This window comes from Zingiber officinale, chromosome 10B (genome assembly GCF_018446385.1).
Source record: "Zingiber officinale cultivar Zhangliang chromosome 10B, Zo_v1.1, whole genome shotgun sequence".
Classification (NCBI taxonomy): Eukaryota; Viridiplantae; Streptophyta; class Magnoliopsida; order Zingiberales; family Zingiberaceae; genus Zingiber; species Zingiber officinale.
The window spans coordinates 79261560-79279952 of NC_056005.1; the positions used below are offsets into that span (position 1 = coordinate 79261560).

General features: G+C 41.4%; 1 long non-coding RNA gene across 1 annotated transcript; it reads right to left on the reverse strand.

Moving 5' to 3' along the window:
* Positions 1-855: 855 nt before the first annotated feature.
* Positions 856-2591, reverse strand: LOC122030237. The gene is made up of 4 exons (XR_006125358.1): positions 2509-2591; positions 2364-2430; positions 2039-2092; positions 856-976 (listed from the first exon to the last, which is right to left on the reverse strand). It is a non-coding gene; the product is annotated as an uncharacterized LOC122030237 (long non-coding RNA).
* Between the last annotated feature and the right edge of the window lie 15802 nt (positions 2592-18393).

Below are 18393 nucleotides of genomic sequence, written 5' to 3' on the forward strand. Positions count from 1 at the left end.
GAGGATCGTCGCCCACACGACGTCCAAGGCGAGGCGAGGAATACTGCAGAAGATCTCGCGGTCATTAGCTTACAAAGAGAAGGTATAACTAGTAATTTTCTTCCGCATCATACTAGTTATTTTCTTTGTAAGAATTCTAAATACAAGAGGCAATTAGATCTAGTTTTTCGAATTTATTTTTCGAGTTTGTGTTTTCTTCTTTTTTGAATTTGTAATTCGATTGTTCTTTTTGGTGAACCTAAAGTTATTTAAGGAAGTTAAATATTAGCTTTCCTTAAAAGGCTTTGTCTAGGCGGTGGTGGTTGCTCCCATATCCAAGAAGGCCATGTGCCTCGCCATGCAGTCCTGGAAGCTAATTTTGAAAATTAATATTTAATGAAATTAATAACTTAGGTTGATTTGAATTAATAGTGTTAAGTTCCGCTTGCGATTCAAATCCAAACTATTAAGAACAGATAAGTTAAATTTTGAATCAATGATGTTAAGTTCCATCGGTGATTCCTAATTTAACTTCTAAAGAACACAATAGGTTATTTAAGGAAAGGTTCGACACTTGTACAAAAATTTTTGTACAGTGGAATCGATACGTTTTCCTAGGATTAACCAATAAACATACCACACAGTTTAGTATCACAATCCACTAAACAATGATAAGAAAAATCATCCCAAAGATCCTACTCCACTTCACTCATAAAACTCAAATCATATTCCTACTCAACTACACCCATAAAACTCGAATCACAATGACGCAAATAAAATCAACTAACCTCTTCTGCCGACCAGGCAGGCATGTAGCAGAACATCTCCAAATAATACCCCATCGACAAATAAAGGACCATACAAGATCCAAGTGCCAAAAAGATACAAGTCTAAAACATAGTCTAAATAGTATAATAAGAAAAACCAAAAGACCAAACAAGCATCCTTGCGATCTACAGGGGGACTAGCGACTGGAAATCCTCCGGACAGCCTCAACCTGAAATAGTAATATCAACGGGGTGCGTCAACTCCTCAGCGGGTAACTACTGACATGCATAGTAAGAAATAACAACTAATAATAAATATGCGTACAGTCTCCTGGATATACATATGATATGAAAAATGCCAAACTGTAAGGAGCAGGATTATCCGTACTAACCAGGACCTAGGTATAGGGATAACAAGGTCGTTAGAACGAAAGTATCATAAATCCTGTATGCATGTCAAACATGCGCATCCACCCAATATGCAACATATAAAGTGCAGCAAACATAAGCAATAAATGCATCAATGCGTATGATGTCAATGACATGTCCTAGTCACCCCTACTGCCAGTCAGCCGTCTCACACACGATGGTGAGACCGAGTGGGTAGGACTGTGACAACCGTGCACTCTGCCATCACTGCTCCTGATGAGTGACCGAATGGACGGGATACTGTCGAAGTACACCTATCCTCCTTACCCCAAATCATAAGTGGGGGAGCTCAATGCTCTCATCTCCCTGAGCCAGTCCAGATGAGGGATCCCTGTCCTTCTACCACGATGCGTCACACTACCCATGAGTGGACCAGCAGAGCCCTTAACAGAGCAACCTGCTGCAACATACCCTGCCTGATAAAAACCACTAACCCATGAGTGGTTGTGTGTGCAGATCCATGTAACTGGTGATGTGCTTAACAATAATGGAGCCAACAATCGCACAACATGCAATCATGCGAGATGATGCATGACACTAAGCATGAAAATATTATGATCCTGACCATCTCTACCAAAATGTGTACCAAAAGACATATGGATCAAATAATATGATCTAGGTACACAGGTCAGGTATGGTAAAATAAATCAATGTCCTGAACATAATAAGGCATGGTATGTTATTACCTTAAGGTCATATATAATCATAGGAACATGAATGCAATAGCAGAAAATAAATACATCATGCTCAGGTAATAGATAATGGCATACTAATGTAAAAAATGAACATAAATATTACTACTTGTTAAATACTACTAAGCATATCAACATGACATATCAAAATAGATAAGTTAAGGTACCCACCTCCAATAGAAAGGTCCAAATCCGACGTCGAGATGCTCGTCTCGCGTCAAAGTCCTGTGTCACCAATATATATACATTTTTATTTAGCTACAACTCAAATGAATAGATAAATAAAATCCTTAAGAACAATTTAGGGAAAACCCCTAAACCATAAACCTCAGCCTACCTAAATTAAATCCAACTGTTAATTAGGGTTAGTTACCTAATCCCCAATCAACCCATTAGATTAATAATCCAACCTACATCAATTATACTAATCATGAAGTCTACCTCATACCTAATTCAAATACATAAACAATATTCATTTCATTACCATACTCCTTACCTAAATTCACAGCCGTCTTTACAGCCGTTGATTGCTGCTGGTGAAGGGTAGCTGCTGGTGGTTTCCACTTGCACTAAACAAATCAAGAAGGAAGATCACTGATCCACAAAACATCCTAATTACAGACATAACCTACTGACCTTACCTTTTCCTCACAGCCCCCTTCTGTTGATCCTTAGCCAAGGATCGTTGCTGCCAGGAAATCCTTGGGAAAACACCACTATTCTTGTTGGAAACCTCCGCACTGATTAGATCAAGGAAGAAGAAGGTCGTCGTTGCTAGATCGCCGGCTAGGGTTCAGAGAGGCTGGAGTAGCACGATCCGATGGTCGGCAGTGGCGCGCAGAGGCAGATCTAGGGCACGATGTCACTGTCGGTAGTGGGGATGAAGCTAGGTGACTGCGGCAGTGGAAACTAGGGCACAGTGCGGCGCTGCTCCGTGCGACAGCGTCGGCTGTGGGCGACGCGAGGAAGAGGTTAGGAGAAAGGAACGGGTGGCATCACGAGAGAGTGAGGGAGGAAGGAGGTTTTTGGTGTGGGAGAAGGGAGGCGAAACCACTGTTTCAGGCTCACAAGGGCATCACCGACCGAGAAGCTGTACCAACCACCCATTCTTACTACTACTCTCTAAGGGAGATTGTTACCTAACTATAACTTCACTCCTAGTGGCACTGACTCTATAATTAGAGTCAGGTAGATTTTATCACAGTTCAGAGGGATTCCCACCGAAAAATTCGGCAAAGTCTCCCCTGTACCGGTGACCAAATCCACAATACATAAAAGATATACACAGCCACATGCGGCTGGATCACAATATTCTTCACAACCACGCATTAATAAATCATATTCTAATTAAAAACTAAACTAGCAATAAGAATTAAACTCAAAACTCTCAGAACAAAGCATAACAAGCTACAACGCACTTCGAACTCAAGCATAAACTCATGATTTCATAATAGAAATAAGGAAAATAAACTAGACATAAACTCTAAATAAATAAGTCTTGCTAGTCCCCTCTGGACCTCTCCATAGTTCAGTCACCACACACATCCATCATCACCACCACCCTGTCGCCTCCCTTCATATCTTAGCTTTTCCTTTATCTGCGGTAGGAGGAAAAAAAAACAAGATCTATAAGCGAAAACGCTTAGTAAGTACTAATCTATCTCACAAAACCCGAAATGCATAAATGAAATGCATAAGTACTGAAACTGAAATACTAAAACTATCTGCATATGCTCATGGTATACAGAAAATGGACTAGATACAAATCATACTCAGTATCAAGCAGAATAACAAGAAACTAACAATGTAAACTTAGAATCAAAGAAACTAACCATTCTTATTTATTCTAAGCTTGGAACTTATTTCATTTCTTGTATCCTTGTGTTAGAAATTAATCTTTTAATTTCTATCTTTTACTTTCTTCTTCTTTCTTTCTTCCTTTCTTTCTTTCTTTCTTTACTTTGGGCCCAGGCTTAGTACCATCTCATGCGTGTTCCCTAATAGGTTGGGGTTGCGAGCCACCAATCCTAAAAGAGCAGACCTCGGTCTACCAGGGCCAAGACCTCGGAAATGGTCACCTGGATTTGTTTAACGACAAGCTCTTGGATGTCGGGTACTAGCCTCTTGCTTTACTTACTTGTTATCTTCCTTTTTAACTAGACTTTAGTCTTTTCCTTTACTCATACTTCTCATAATCCTTTATTAGAGCTTATTAAAATCCTTTAGATGTATCTAACAAGTATAGGATTACAACTAACCAAGCATGCTATATAAAAATAACACAAAGGAAAGCCAATCTGAACTCCCTAAACATGTTATAAAATAAAGCAAAGGTAAGCAAATCTGAACTCTCTAAGCATGCTATAAAATAAAGGAAAAGAAAGCACATCTGAACTTACTAATCATGCTCTAGAATAGAGCAAAAGAGAGCTAGTTTGAACTTTTAAAACATGTTGCGATAAGAGCAAAGAAAGCTAATCTAATCTCACTAATCATGCTATAAAAACATGGCATAGAATGCTACTTTAGGGCTTCTAAACATGCTGTAAAAATAGGCAAAGAATGCTACTTTAATACTTCTAAACATGCTGTAAAAACAGGGCATAGAATGCTACTTCAGTGCTTCTAAACATGCTGTAAAACTAGGCAAAGAATGCTACTTAGTGCTTCCAATCATGCTGTAAAAACATGGCATAGAATGCTACTTTAGGGCTTCTAAACATGCTGTAAAAACATGGCATAGAATGCTACTTTAGTGCTTCTAAACATGCTGTAAAAACATGCTGTAAAAACATGACAAAGAATACTACTTTAAGGCCTTTAAACATGCTATACAAAATAAGGTAACATGCTACTTTAAACTTCTTAAACATGCTATAAACGAAGCGTAAAGGAAACTAATTTCTTGGCCTTCTAAACATGCTGTGATAAGAGCAAAGAAACTAATCTAATCTTACTAATCATACTACAAAATGGAGCAATAGAAAACTAATTTGATCTTGCTAATCATGCTACAAAATAAAGCAAAAGATAGCTAATTTGAACTTCCTATAAAACTCACGGCAGCCAAAAGAAAGCTGAAGGATTGCTACTGTTCAGTCCACAGGAATGAACCAAATTCAAAAGAAATCTAAAACAGCAAGTATCTAAAGCTAACACTACATGCTTTAAGCTAGGACAGACTTAAAACCATTCAAATCCCTTCTTCTCCCTTTTATCAACTCACAGCAGCCACCCAAAAGCAAGAATCCAACTTGCTAAATTGAAACTTAAGAAATCCAACTCTAAAGAACTCAATAAACACATAGCAATGTGTACAATTTACAAATAACATAGAATCTACTCCTGGAACCAAGTAACAAGGCTGATCGTGCCCCTTTCCTAGCATAATTCTGCTTGCTGAAATGTTACAAACAAAACCCACGTAACTTATTCAAAACTATACCTTCACAGAATCACAGAAACCTTTAGGCATGTTACAACCGAAATGCAAAGGAAACCCACGGCAGAACACCCAAAGCCAAAATCTTTATAGCATGTTTCGGATTCAAGAAACTCAGGAAAACAAGGAAATGAAAACCGAAAGATCGGAGCAACTCCTACCACAGGTGAGTAGTACTTACCCTTGCTCTTAGAACTTACAACCAGAGAAGAAAAGAGGCTTCTAGGGTTCGGACGAGACTCAAAATCGCAGCGCCTTCTTCACGTCTACGTGCTCTCCACGTCAAGAAGATCACGAGAATGTGAAGGATTCTCGAAGACAACCCTCTGCCGACCGCCGGAGAAGAAACTAGGGTTTCTGCGGTTTCGCCCGAGAAGAAACGGCGCACGCGAGGAGGAGAAGGAGAGGTTTCGGGATTTTGGTTCGGGAGAAACTTAAGCCTTCTTTTAAATCTAGGGTTTTCCATTATAACTATACTTTATATCCAATTCTCTCCATATTAGGTTGACAAAGTTCGTGTAGCTCAGCTGGTTTGGGCCGGTTTTGCTTAAAGCCCAGCTCATGGGTTCGAATCCCAGCCGCGCACTTTTATTCCCCTTTTATTCAAAACGCTCTAACTATAGCTTAAATATATTCCACCTCCTATATAATTAACAAAAACTCGCTGGCTCAGCTGGTCAAGCTGCGTCCGGTTGGGTCGTGTCTGACCCCAGGTCACGGGTTCGAGACCTAGCTTCAACACATTTATTTATCAAACTTTCTTTCTTTTTGTAAACATACTAAATGACCTCCAAAAATTGCATAAAAATACTCTAAAAATTTCTAAAAATCTCTAGAATATTTTAAAAGTATTTCCAAATATTTTTTTGGACATTTGGAACTCGAAATAGGGGAAAATTGGGTTGTTACAATCCCCCATACCTTATAAAAAGTTCGTCCTCGAACTTAGAATAGCTCTGGATACTTCTGTCTCATACTGTCCTCCCGCTCCCAAGTGATTTCCTCGTGCTTCTGGTTCTGCCAGACGACCTTCACTAGTGGTATCTCTATGTTTCTCAATCTCTTGACTGCTCTATCCACTATCTGTGTAGGTCTGCTCTCGTAACTAAGATCCTCTTGGATCTGCATTGACTGAGGCTGAATCACTTGGCTCGGGTCATGGAGACACTTCTTTAGCATGGAGACATGAAATACATTGTGTATTGCTGACATGTCTTGTGGTAAGTCCAGCCTGTAAACTACTTTCCCAATCCTTTCTGTGATCAGGTAAGGTCCTACATAACGAGGACTTAATTTGCCCTTCTTGCCAAATCTCATCACTCCCTTCATAGGAGCGACCTTGAGGAAAACTGAATCTCCTACTTGGAATTCCAATGGCCTACGGCGTGTGTCAGCATAACTCTTCTGTCTGCTCTGGGCAGTCTCAATTCTCTGTCTGATTTTCTGGATTGCTTGAGTAGTCTCGTCTATCACCTCTGTCTGAATGCCTAGCTCTGCTTCCATCTCTTTTCTCTCTCCTGCTTCTTGCCAGCATAGGGGTGATCTGCATTTCCTGCCATATAGTGCTTCATAAGGTGCCATCTTAATGGTGGCCTGATAGCTATTGTTGTAGGCGAATTCAGCTAAGCACAAATACTTGCACCAACTTCCCTTGAAATCCAGCGCACAAGATCTGCGCATATCTTCTAAAATCTAATTCACTCGCTCTGTCTGTCCATCAGTCTGTGGATGAAAAACTGTGCTGAACTTGAATTTGGTGCCTAGTGCATTCTGAACGCACTCCCAAAAGTGTGAGGTGAAGCGCCCATCTCTATCAGAAATAATAGATTTAGGAACTCCATGAAGTCTGACTACCTCTTTAACATATAGCTGGCTAACTGCTCTATGGAGTGGTACACCTTGATGGCTAGGAAATGAGCAGACTTGGTCAATCGGTCTACTATTACCCATATCGCATCATATCCATTGGTGGTTCTTGGAAGACCTGTTATGAAGTCCATGGATATATCTTCCCATTTCCATTCTGGTATTGGAAGAGGCTGAAGAACTCCTCCTGGTCTCTGGTGTTCTGCTTTGACTCTCTGGCATGTCAAGCAGGTACTGACATACTTAGCTACATCTCTTTTGAGTCCTGACCACCAAAACCTCTGTTTCACATCTTGGTACATCTTGGAAGAACCAGGATGCATGGAATATGGTGTACTGTGAGCTTCCTCTAAGATCTTCTTTCTCGGTTCCTCATCATTGGGCACGCAAATGCGACTCTCCTGATAAAGAATTCCGCTATCTGTCACTCTAAACTCTGAGTTGTCTTCTTTCTGTATCCCTTGCTTGATCTTCTGGATGTCCGGATCTTCACTTTGCTTTCTCTGTATCTCCACAGGCAATGTAGACTCTAAGGTCAATGCAGAGTCCTTCGATAATTTCAAGTCCAAAATCGACAACTCCTTAGTGGCGGGGCTAGTGATGACAAGGACATCGGTGATGCACTAGATTTTCTGAGTGCATCTGCCACTTTGTTAGCTTTGCATGGGTGGTAAAGAATTTCACAATCGTAATCTTTGACCAACTCCGACCTACGCTGTCTCATGTTTAAGTCCTTCTGAGTGAAGAAGTACTTAAGACTCTGATGATCTGTGAAAATTCTACACTGGACTCTATACAAATAATGTCGCCAGAGTTTAAGTGCAAAAACCACAGCTGCCAGCTCGAGATCATGAGTAGGGTAGTTCTTCTCATAGTCTTTGAGTTGTCTGGAAGCATAAGCTATGACCTTTCCTTCTTGCATGAGTACAGCTCCTAAACCCATCTTGGAAGCATCGCTGTAGATGTCGAAACTCTTGTCGCTCTGTGGAACAGTCAGAATGGGAGCACTGATCAACCTCTTCTTTAGTTCTTGGAAGCTCTGCTCACATTTATCTGACCATTCGAATCTCTTGTTCTTTCTGGTGAGGGCTGTTAGCGGAGAAGCTATCCTGGAAAAATCCTCCACGAACTTCCTGTAGTACCCTGCTAGACCAAGGAAGCTTCTGATCTCTCTGACGTTCTTGGGTCTACTCCAGTTGTTGACCGCTTCCACTTTGGTTGGATCCACTTGAATACCTTCTTTAGAGATAATGTGACCTAAAACGCCACCTGATTTAACCAGAACTCGCACTTTGAGAATTTAGCATAAAGCTGCTTTTGCTGCAGAGTCTGCAGTACCATCCTCAAGTGCGTGTCATGCTCTTCTGGGGTCCTTGAATAGACCAGAATGTCGTCGATGAATACAATGACAAATTTGTCAAGATATTCTCTGAACACTCTGTTCATTAGGTCCATGAAGACCGCAGGTGCCTTGGTCACTCCAAATGGCATAACTACAAACTCGTAGTGTCCATATCTGGTTCTGAATGCCGTTCTGGGTATATCTCTTTCTTTCACTTTCAGCTGATGGTACCCAGAGCGTAGGTCTATCTTTGAGAGCACTGTTGCTCCTCTTTACTGATCAAATAAATCATCGATCCTAGAAAGGGGGTACTTGTCCTTAACAACTACTTTGCTCAGCGTTCTGAAATCTATGCACATTAGCACAGATCCGTCTTTCTTCTTAACGAACAACTCTGGAGCTCCCCGGGGTGAATGACTAGGGCGAATGAAGTTTTTGTCAAGTAACTCCTGTAGTTGTTCTTGTGACTCCTTCAGCTCTGCTGGAGACATGTGATACGGGGCTTTTGAAATTGGACCGGTTTCAGGAACCAATTCAATCTCAAATCTACCCATTTATTGGGAGGTAGTCCAGGTAGATCTGTTGGGAATACTTCGGGATATTCACAGACCACCCAAACCCCCTCTGTCTTACCTTCTTTCTGTTCTTCTACACTTACTTGACTGGGGTCTCTGTTTTCCCACTGTCTTGTCTTCTATCTTGGCTGACTTGAACTCTATAAACTCCTCTTAGTGCTTGTTGGTGATAGAACTCTTCATAGAACTCTAACTGAAAATCTGCCCAACTCATCTGATCGGCTGCTCTCTTGGTCTTTACCCTCTCCCACCGCATACGAGCATCTCCAGACAGGCAGAAAGAGACGCACTTGACCTTCTCGACTTCTGGCCAGTCAAGAAGCTCCATAGTGCTCTCCAGTGTTTTAAACCAAGCCTGGGCATCCCAGGGCTTAGTCGTGCCTGAGAAGCTTTCTAGTTTCAGCTTCAGCCACTGGATGAGGTATGCTTCTTGTCTTCTAGGTGTTGTAGCGACTTCCAGGGCAACTGATAGGACTTCAGTCACTACTGGGGTCTCCACATTAATGGTTGGGGGAGTGGGAGGAGCTGGTTTCTGATTGGCCATTAGATTGGCAATCACTTGCTGCAGTGCTCGCTACTTGTCTCCGAAGTTGAGTAACAATTTCAGAGAGAATAGGCCCAGGGGTTCTGGGCTCTTCGTTCTCCTGATCTTGGTTCTCAGTACGAACGGTACGAGAACATCCTTTTTCTTAACATCCAATTATGCAAGGTAAAGGCTTGATATCTTACTTTAACCCTTCTAATCATACATAAATACGAATAGAGACAAGGGAAACTAAATCTTCTATCTTACTTTAGTACTCAAAAAAATTAAGTACTCTATACTGCAGTTAAAAATAAGAAAAGCAGAATAAAGAAAGGATTTAAATACTTTCTTACTTGCAGACGGCGAGGATGATGCTGATGTGTGTGTGATGCTGGAGAATGGAACACTGCTCTGATACCAACTGTACCAACCACCCTTTCTTACTACTACTCTCTAAGGGAGATTGTTACCTAACTATAACTTCACTCCTAGTGGCACTGACTCTATAATTAGAGTCAGGTAGATTTTATCACAGTTCAGAGGGATTCCCACCGAAAAATTCGGCAAAGTCTCCCCTGTATCGGTGACCAAATCCACAATACATAAAAGATATACACAGCCACATGCGGCTGGATCACAATATTCTTCACAACCACGCATTAATAAATCATATTCTAATTAAAAACTAAACTAGCAATAAGAATTAAACTCAAAACTCTCAAAACAAAGCATAACAAGCTACAACGCACTTCGAACTCAAGCATAAACTCATGATTTCATAATAGAAATAAGGAAAATAAACTAGACATAAACTCTAAATAAATAAGTCTTGCTAGTCCCCTCTGGACCTCTCCATAGTTCAGTCACCACACACATCCATCATCACCACCACCCTGTCGCCTCCCTTCATATCTTAGCTTTTCCTTTATCTGCGGTAGGAGGAAAAAAAAACAAGATCTATAAGCGAAAACGCTTAGTAAGTACTAATCTATCTCATAAAACTCGAAATGCATAAATGAAATGCATAAGTACTGAAACTGAAATACTAAAACTATCTGCATATGCTCATGGTATACAGAAAATGGACTAGATACAAATCATACTCAGTATCAAGCAGAATAACAAGAAACTAACAATGTAAACTTAGAATCAAAGAAACTAACCATTCTTATTTATTCTAAGCTTGGAACTTATTTCATTTCTTGTATCCTTGTGTTAGAAATTAATCTTTTAATTTCTATCTTTTACTTTCTTCTTCTTTCTTTCTTCCTTTCTTTCTTTCTTTCTTTACTTTGGGCCCAGGCTTAGTACCATCTCATGCGCGTTCCCTAATAGGTTGGGGTTGCGAGCCACCAATCCTAAAAGAGCAGACCTCAGTCTACCAGGGCCAAGACCTCGGAAATGGTCACCTGGATTTGTTTAACGACAAACTCTTGGATGTCGGGTACTAGCCTCTTGCTTTACTTACTTGTTATCTTCCTTTTTAACTAGACTTTAGTCTTTTCCTTTACTCATACTTCTCATAATCCTTTATTAGAGCTTATTAAAATCCTTTAGATGTATCTAACAAGTATAGGATTACAACTAACCAAGCATGCTATATAAAAATAACACAAAGGAAAGCCAATCTGAACTCCCTAAGCATGTTATAAAATAAAGCAAAGGTAAGCAAATCTGAACTCTCTAAGCATGCTATAAAATAAAGGAAAAGAAAGCACATCTGAACTTACTAATCATGCTCTAGAATAGAGCAAAAGAGAGCTAGTTTGAACTTTTAAAACATGTTGCGATAAGAGCAAAGAAAGCTAATCTAATCTCACTAATCATGCTATAAAAACATGGCATAGAATGCTACTTTAGGGCTTCTAAACATGCTGTAAAAATAGGCAAAGAATGCTACTTTAATACTTCTAAACATGCTGTAAAAACAGGGCATAGAATGCTACTTCAGTGCTTCTAAACATGCTGTAAAACTAGGCAAAGAATGCTACTTAGTGCTTCCAATCATGCTGTAAAAACATGGCATAGAATGCTACTTTAGGGCTTCTAAACATGCTGTAAAAACATGGCATAGAATGCTACTTTAGTGCTTCTAAACATGCTGTAAAAACATGACAAAGAATACTACTTTAAGGCCTTTAAACATGCTATACAAAATAAGGTAACATGCTACTTTAAACTTCTTAAACATGCTATAAACGAAGCGTAAAGGAAACTAATTTCTTGGCCTTCTAAACATGCTGTGATAAGAGCAAAGAAACTAATCTAATCTTACTAATCATACTACAAAATGGAGCAATAGAAAACTAATTTGATCTTGCTAATCATGCTACAAAATAAAGCAAAAGATAGCTAATTTGAACTTCCTATAAAACTCACGGCAGCCAAAAGAAAGCTGAAGGATTGCTACTGTTCAGTCCACAGGAATGAACCAAATTCAAAAGAAATCTAAAACAGCAAGTATCTAAAGCTAACACTACATGCTTTAAGCTAGGACAGACTTAAAACCATTCAAATCCCTTCTTCTCCCTTTTATCAACTCACAGCAGCCACCCAAAAGCAAGAATCCAACTTGCTGAATTGAAACTTAAGAAATCCAACTCTAAAGAACTCAATAAACACATAGCAATGTGTACAATTTACAAATAACATAGAATCTACTCCTGGAACCAAGTAACAAGGCTGATCGTGCCCCTTTCCTAGCATAATTCTGCTTGCTGAAATGTTACAAACAAAACCCATGTAACTTATTCAAAACTATACCTTCACAGAATCACAGAAACCTTTAGGCATGTTACAACCGAAATGCAAAGGAAACCCACGGCAGAACACCCAAAGCCAAAATCTTTATAGCATGTTTCGGATTCAAGAAACTCAGGAAAACAAGGAAATGAAAACTGAAAGATCGGAGCAACTCCTACCACAGGTGAGTAGTACTTACCCTTGCTCTTAGAACTTACAACCAGAGAAGAAAAGAGGCTTCTAGAGTTCGGACGAGACTCAAAATCGCAGCGCCTTCTTCACGTGTACGTGCTCTCCACGTCAAGAAGATCACGAGAATGTGAAGGATTCTCGAAGACAACCCTCTGCCGACCGCCGGAGAAGAAACTAGGGTTTCTGCGGTTTTGCCCGAGAAGAAACGGCGCACGCGAGGAGAAGGAGAGGTTTCGGGATTTTGGTTCGGGAGAAACTTAAGCCTTCTTTTAAATCTAGGGTTTTCCATTATAACTATACTTTATATCCAATTCTCTCCATATTAGGTTGACAAAGTTCGTGTAGCTCAGCTGGTTTGGGCCGGTTTTGCTTAAAGCCCAGCTCATGGGTTCGAATCCCAGCCGCGCACTTTTATTCCCCTTTTATTCAAAACGCTCTAACTATAGCTTAAATATATTCCACCTCCTATATAATTAACAAAAACTCGCTGGCTCAGCTGGTCAAGCTGCGTCCGGTTGGGTCGTGTCTGACCCCAGGTCACGGGTTTGAGACCTAGCTTCAACACATTTATTTATCAAACTTTCTTTCTTTTTGTAAACATAATAAATGACCTCCAAAAATTACATAAAAATACTCTAAAAATTTCTAAAAATCTCTAGAATATTTTAAAAGTATTTCCAAATATTTTTATGGACATTTGGAACTCGAAATAGGGGAAAATTGGGTTGTTACAGAAGCACTACTCCGGCCGAAGAGGAATCGGGTGGAGTGGCTTACAGAGAAGATGAGAGGAGGAAATGAGGCATCGCGTGCGTCGGGTTAGGGGAAGACAAAGTGGAGAAGAAGAGAGGAGATGAAAAATCCTCGGCCACGGCTTTAATCGCGAGGAAGAAGGAAACTGTCATGTGCGGCGCCGGTTAGGAAAAGGAGCGGACGACGTCGATGGCTTAGGGCACGGGCACGGGCACCGGCACGGGTTCGGCGTCGGGACGGCTCGGGCGCGCGTGAGGAAACGAAGGAAGGAAAGAAAAAGAAAAAGAAAAAAAAAAGAGAAATAAAAAGAAAAACAAACATTTCCTCGTTTAAATGGAGTAGCCTAAACAGGCTTTCCCGTGATCCATATTTATCCCTGTAACCTAAGCCATACGGGCTCCAAAAATTTTTAAAAAATTCTAAAAAATTCCGTTATGGTTATTCGCTCTTTTTCGATATTTTACATTCTCCCCTACTAATAAAAAATTTGATCCTTAAATTTCGTTATCTACCATCGGCAAGTACTAACAACAGATAAAGATTATAAATGCTGAACGGTAAATTTAACCCACATACCTCAAGTGAAAAGATGGGGGTATCAAGCTTAGATCGTATCCTCGAGCTCCAAGGTAGCCTCATCGTCCGAATGATGCTGCCATCCGACTTTAACTAACCGGATAGTCTTGTTCCATAGCTGACGCTCTTTCTGATCCAGAATCCATACTGGTACCTTCTCGTAGGTAACGTCAGGCTGAATATGAACTGAGATATCTATCCGCACATCTGTCGGGTCGGATATATATCTCCTCAGCATAGACACATGGAATACTTCGTGAACGCCTGCCAAGGATGGTGGCAGTGCCAGACGATAAGCTACCACTCCAATCCTTTCCAAAATCTAGAAAGGTCCAATGTATTACGGAGCTAGCTTACCTCGGAGGCCAAGTCTCTTCACCTCTTTCATGGGTGAGACTCGTAGAAATACATGGTCGCCTGTAGAGAACTCCAAGGGTCTCTGTCTTTGATCAACATAACTCTTCTGGCGGTCCTGCGCCTCTGACATCCTCCGTCTGATAGTACAGACAAACTCTGCCTCCTGCTAAGCTCTATGAGGCCCTAGTAGTCGAGCCTCCCCAACCTCCTCCTAGAGGGTGGGTGTCCAACAAGGCCTACCATACAATGCTTCAAACGGTGTCATCTGGATAACCGAATGAAAGCTGTTGTTGTAGGCGAACTCTACCAATGGCAAATGGTCCTCCCAACTGCCTCCAAAATCTAATACACAAGACCTCAGCAAGTCCTCTAGAGTCTGAATGGTCAGCTTTAACTGTCCATCAGTCTGCGGATGGAAAGTTGTACTGAAACAGAGCTGAGTGCCCAAAGCCTGCTGCAGACTCTGCCAGAATTGGGATGTGAACCGAGGGTCTCTATTCAAAATAATACTCAAAGTAACACCATGTAATCTGATGATCTCCCAGCAATACAGATCTGCCAATCGATCTAGGAAATCAGTCTTCCAGATCGCTAAGAAGTACGTTGATTTGGTTAATCGATCAACGATTACCCAAATCACGGCATGGCCTCATCATGTCCTAGGCAAACCCACCACAAAATTCATGGTAATGTGTTCCCATTTCCACTTAGGAATTGGAATCCACTGAAGTAATCTGGTAGGTCTCTAGTGCTCAGCCTTCACCTGCTGACAAACAAGACATCTAGCTACGAATTCTGCAATGTCTTTCTTCATGTCGTTCTACCAGTAGGAACACCTCAAATCCTAATACATGTGGATCCCGCCTGGGTGGATAGCAAATTGGGAGTGATGAGCCTCCTAAAGTAACTCCTCCCTGACCGGGTGAGATGGAGGTGCGCATAATCGGCCTCGGAAATATATAATACCCGCATCATCTCAGGTGAACCCTGTTTGCTGCCCGGCAGCTATCTGACTACCAATGAACTAAAAATTTTGATCACCTGCCTGGGCCTCTCGGATCCTCGTCCTGGTCGATAACTAAGCAACCATAGTAACCAAAATACCTCCCTCTGTCTGTCCCTGCTCCTCAAGGCCCAACTTAGAGAAACCCTGAATCAAGTCTGTGACTAAAGTTCGGTGGCAAGCCAAAGCCCCTTTGGACTTCCTGCTGAGTGCATCAGCAACCACATTAGCTTTCCCTGGGTAGTAGCTAATGGTACAGTCATAATCCTTCAAGAACTCCATCCATCTCCTCTGTCAGAGGTTAAGTTCCTTCTGGGTGAAAATATATTTGAGACTCTTATGATCTGTGAAAATCTCAAAGGTAATACCGTACAAATGATGCTGCCAAATCTTTAAAGCAAAGATAATGGCGGCTAGCTCCAGATCATGTACAAAGTAGTTTTTTTCATGCTCCTTTAACTGACGAGAAGCATAGGAGACTACTCTGCCGTGTTGCGTAGCCTGTGGCTGCTGGATCTGTCCAGATGTCCAGTCCATCTGTTTCTTTTTCTTGTCTGGGTATTCTCTCTGGTGAGCTGACTCTATCATCAGGGCTTTGTCCAATATCTCTATGTCGGAAGAATTACCAAAACCAGCAATCTTTACTTGTAGATGCCCATCCAGTCCTTGGGTAAATTGAAGCATGCGGGATCTATCCTTAGCAACTAATTCGGGATAAAATCTGGCCAACCGATTAAACTCAGCATTGTACTCTGTCACCAAGCGGTTGTTCTATCACAGACTCAGAAAATCCTGTCGACGAGTCATCTGATATGCTCGTGGGCAATACTGGCTCTCAAAAGCCTCTCTGAAACTCACCCAAGTAATATTCTGCTCACCAATAATGGAATGTTGCGTATCCCACCAGGTGTCGGCCTCATCCCGTAGATGGAAAGCAGCCAGCTCTGCTTTCTCCCACTTGGAGCAAGCCATGTAGAAAAAGGTATGTTCAATGGTCTCTATCCAGGATTGGCCATGCTCGGATCAGTTTCCCCATGGAATAGTGTGAATCGACTCTTTATCGACTCTGCTAATGCTGGAATACGGGCTCGTGCCGCGATAATATCAGTGAAGTGGGTAGGGATCGTCGCGGAAACTGGCGGAATTCTTGGAGTTGGTGGTACAGGTAGTACCGCTGAATAGACCGGGGGAGGTACTCCCGGTGCTGCTGCATAAGCTGGAGCATGTACCACTGGTGGTACTGCAGGGTCTATATGAATGGCCACGACTGGAGGTACGGTAGGTGGTGGTACCGGAAATGGAGCAACCGGTACCGCTGGTACAGGTGCTAAGTACACTGTAGGCACTGGGGGCACGGGTGCCGCTGGTGTCTGGTACACGGTAAGTCCAGGTGGCGGTGGTGCTGCGTACACCGTAAGCTCTGCTAGTGGAGGTACCGGGTTTGCCACGGGTGGTACAGTGTATAATGTATGGGTGGGTACCTCTAACGAAGCCACTGAAGTCTGAGAGCCCGACTCACCCGCAGTATCATGAGTCTGTCCCTAACTGACAAGCTCAACCCCAGTAGGCATCTCTGGCAAGTCCGTTGCTAGAGATTCCAAAGTCCTCTTACGTGGTCGTCCAACACCACGTCTCATCGCAGATGCACGTGTAGATCTCCTCATATCTGTTAAGTTATAACTCAGATATTACTACAAGTAACAAAATTATAAAATTACCTTTTTTTACCTATTTGTCGTCTAGAGATGTTCCGTCACTGTCTAGTCCCCATATATAACCTCGGAATCCTTTACAAGAAAATCGACGAAAATCCGTACAGATCCAAAATGGAATTCCAAAACATAAACATAACAGAAATCCGTACAAATTTGAAAGTACCCAGTTTGACTCACAAACTTGGGCTAACTTTCAAATCCAAAACATGAAAAGCAGGTATCGTAACCTGCTCTGCTACCAAATAAATTGGTATCGAATTAACACACAAAACCAAAATATGAAAACCAAGCATCCGAAACTTGTCTCTGATACCAAATAAATTGGTATCAGATTGACACTAAGCATGGAAATATCCTGATCCTATCCATCTCTACCAAAATGTGTACCAAAAGACATATGGATCAAATAATATGATTTAGGTACACAGGTCAGGTATGGTAAAATAAATCAATGTCCTGAACATAATAAGGCATGGTATGTCATTACCTTAAGGTCATATATAATCATAGGAACATGAATGCAACAATAGGAAATAAATACAGCATGCTCAGGTAATAGATAATGACATACCAATGCAAAAATGGACATAAATATTACTACTTGTTAAATACTACTAAGTATATCAACATGACATATCAAAATAGATAAGTCAAGGTATCCGCCTCCAATAGAAAGGTCCAATCCGGTCCAAATTTGACGTCGAGATGCTCGTCTCGCGTCAAAGTCCTGTGTCACCAATATATATACATTTTTATTTAGCTACGATTCAAATGAATAACTAAATAAAATCCTTAAGAATAATTTAGGGAAAAACCCTAAACCCTAAACCTCAACCTACCTAAATTAAATCCAACGGTTAATTAGGGTTAGTTACCTAATCCCCAATCAACCCATTAGATTAATAATCCAACCTACATCAATTATACTAATCATGAAGTCTACCTCATACCTAATTCAAGCACATAAGCAATATTCATTTCATTACCCTACTCCTTACCTAAATTCATAGCCGTTGATTGCTACTAGTGAAGGGTAGCTGCTGGTGGTTTCCACTTGCACTAAACAAATCAAGAAGGAAGATCACTGATCCGCAAAACATCCTAATTCCAGACATAACCTACTGACCTTACCTCTTCCTCACAACCCTCTTCTGTTGATCCTCAGCCAAGGATCGTTGCTGCTAGGAAATCCTCGAAAAAACACCACTATTCTTGTTGGAAATCTCCGCACTGATCGGATCAAGGAAGAAGAAGGTCGTCGTTGCTGGATCGTCGGCTAGGGTTCAGATAGGCTGGAGTAGCCCAAACCGGTGGTCGGAAGTGGCGCGCAAAGGCAGATCTAGGGCACGATGTCACTATCGGTAGTGGGGATGAAGCTATGCAACTGCGGCAGTGGAAACTAGGGCACAGTGTGGCGCTGCTCCATGCGACAGCGTC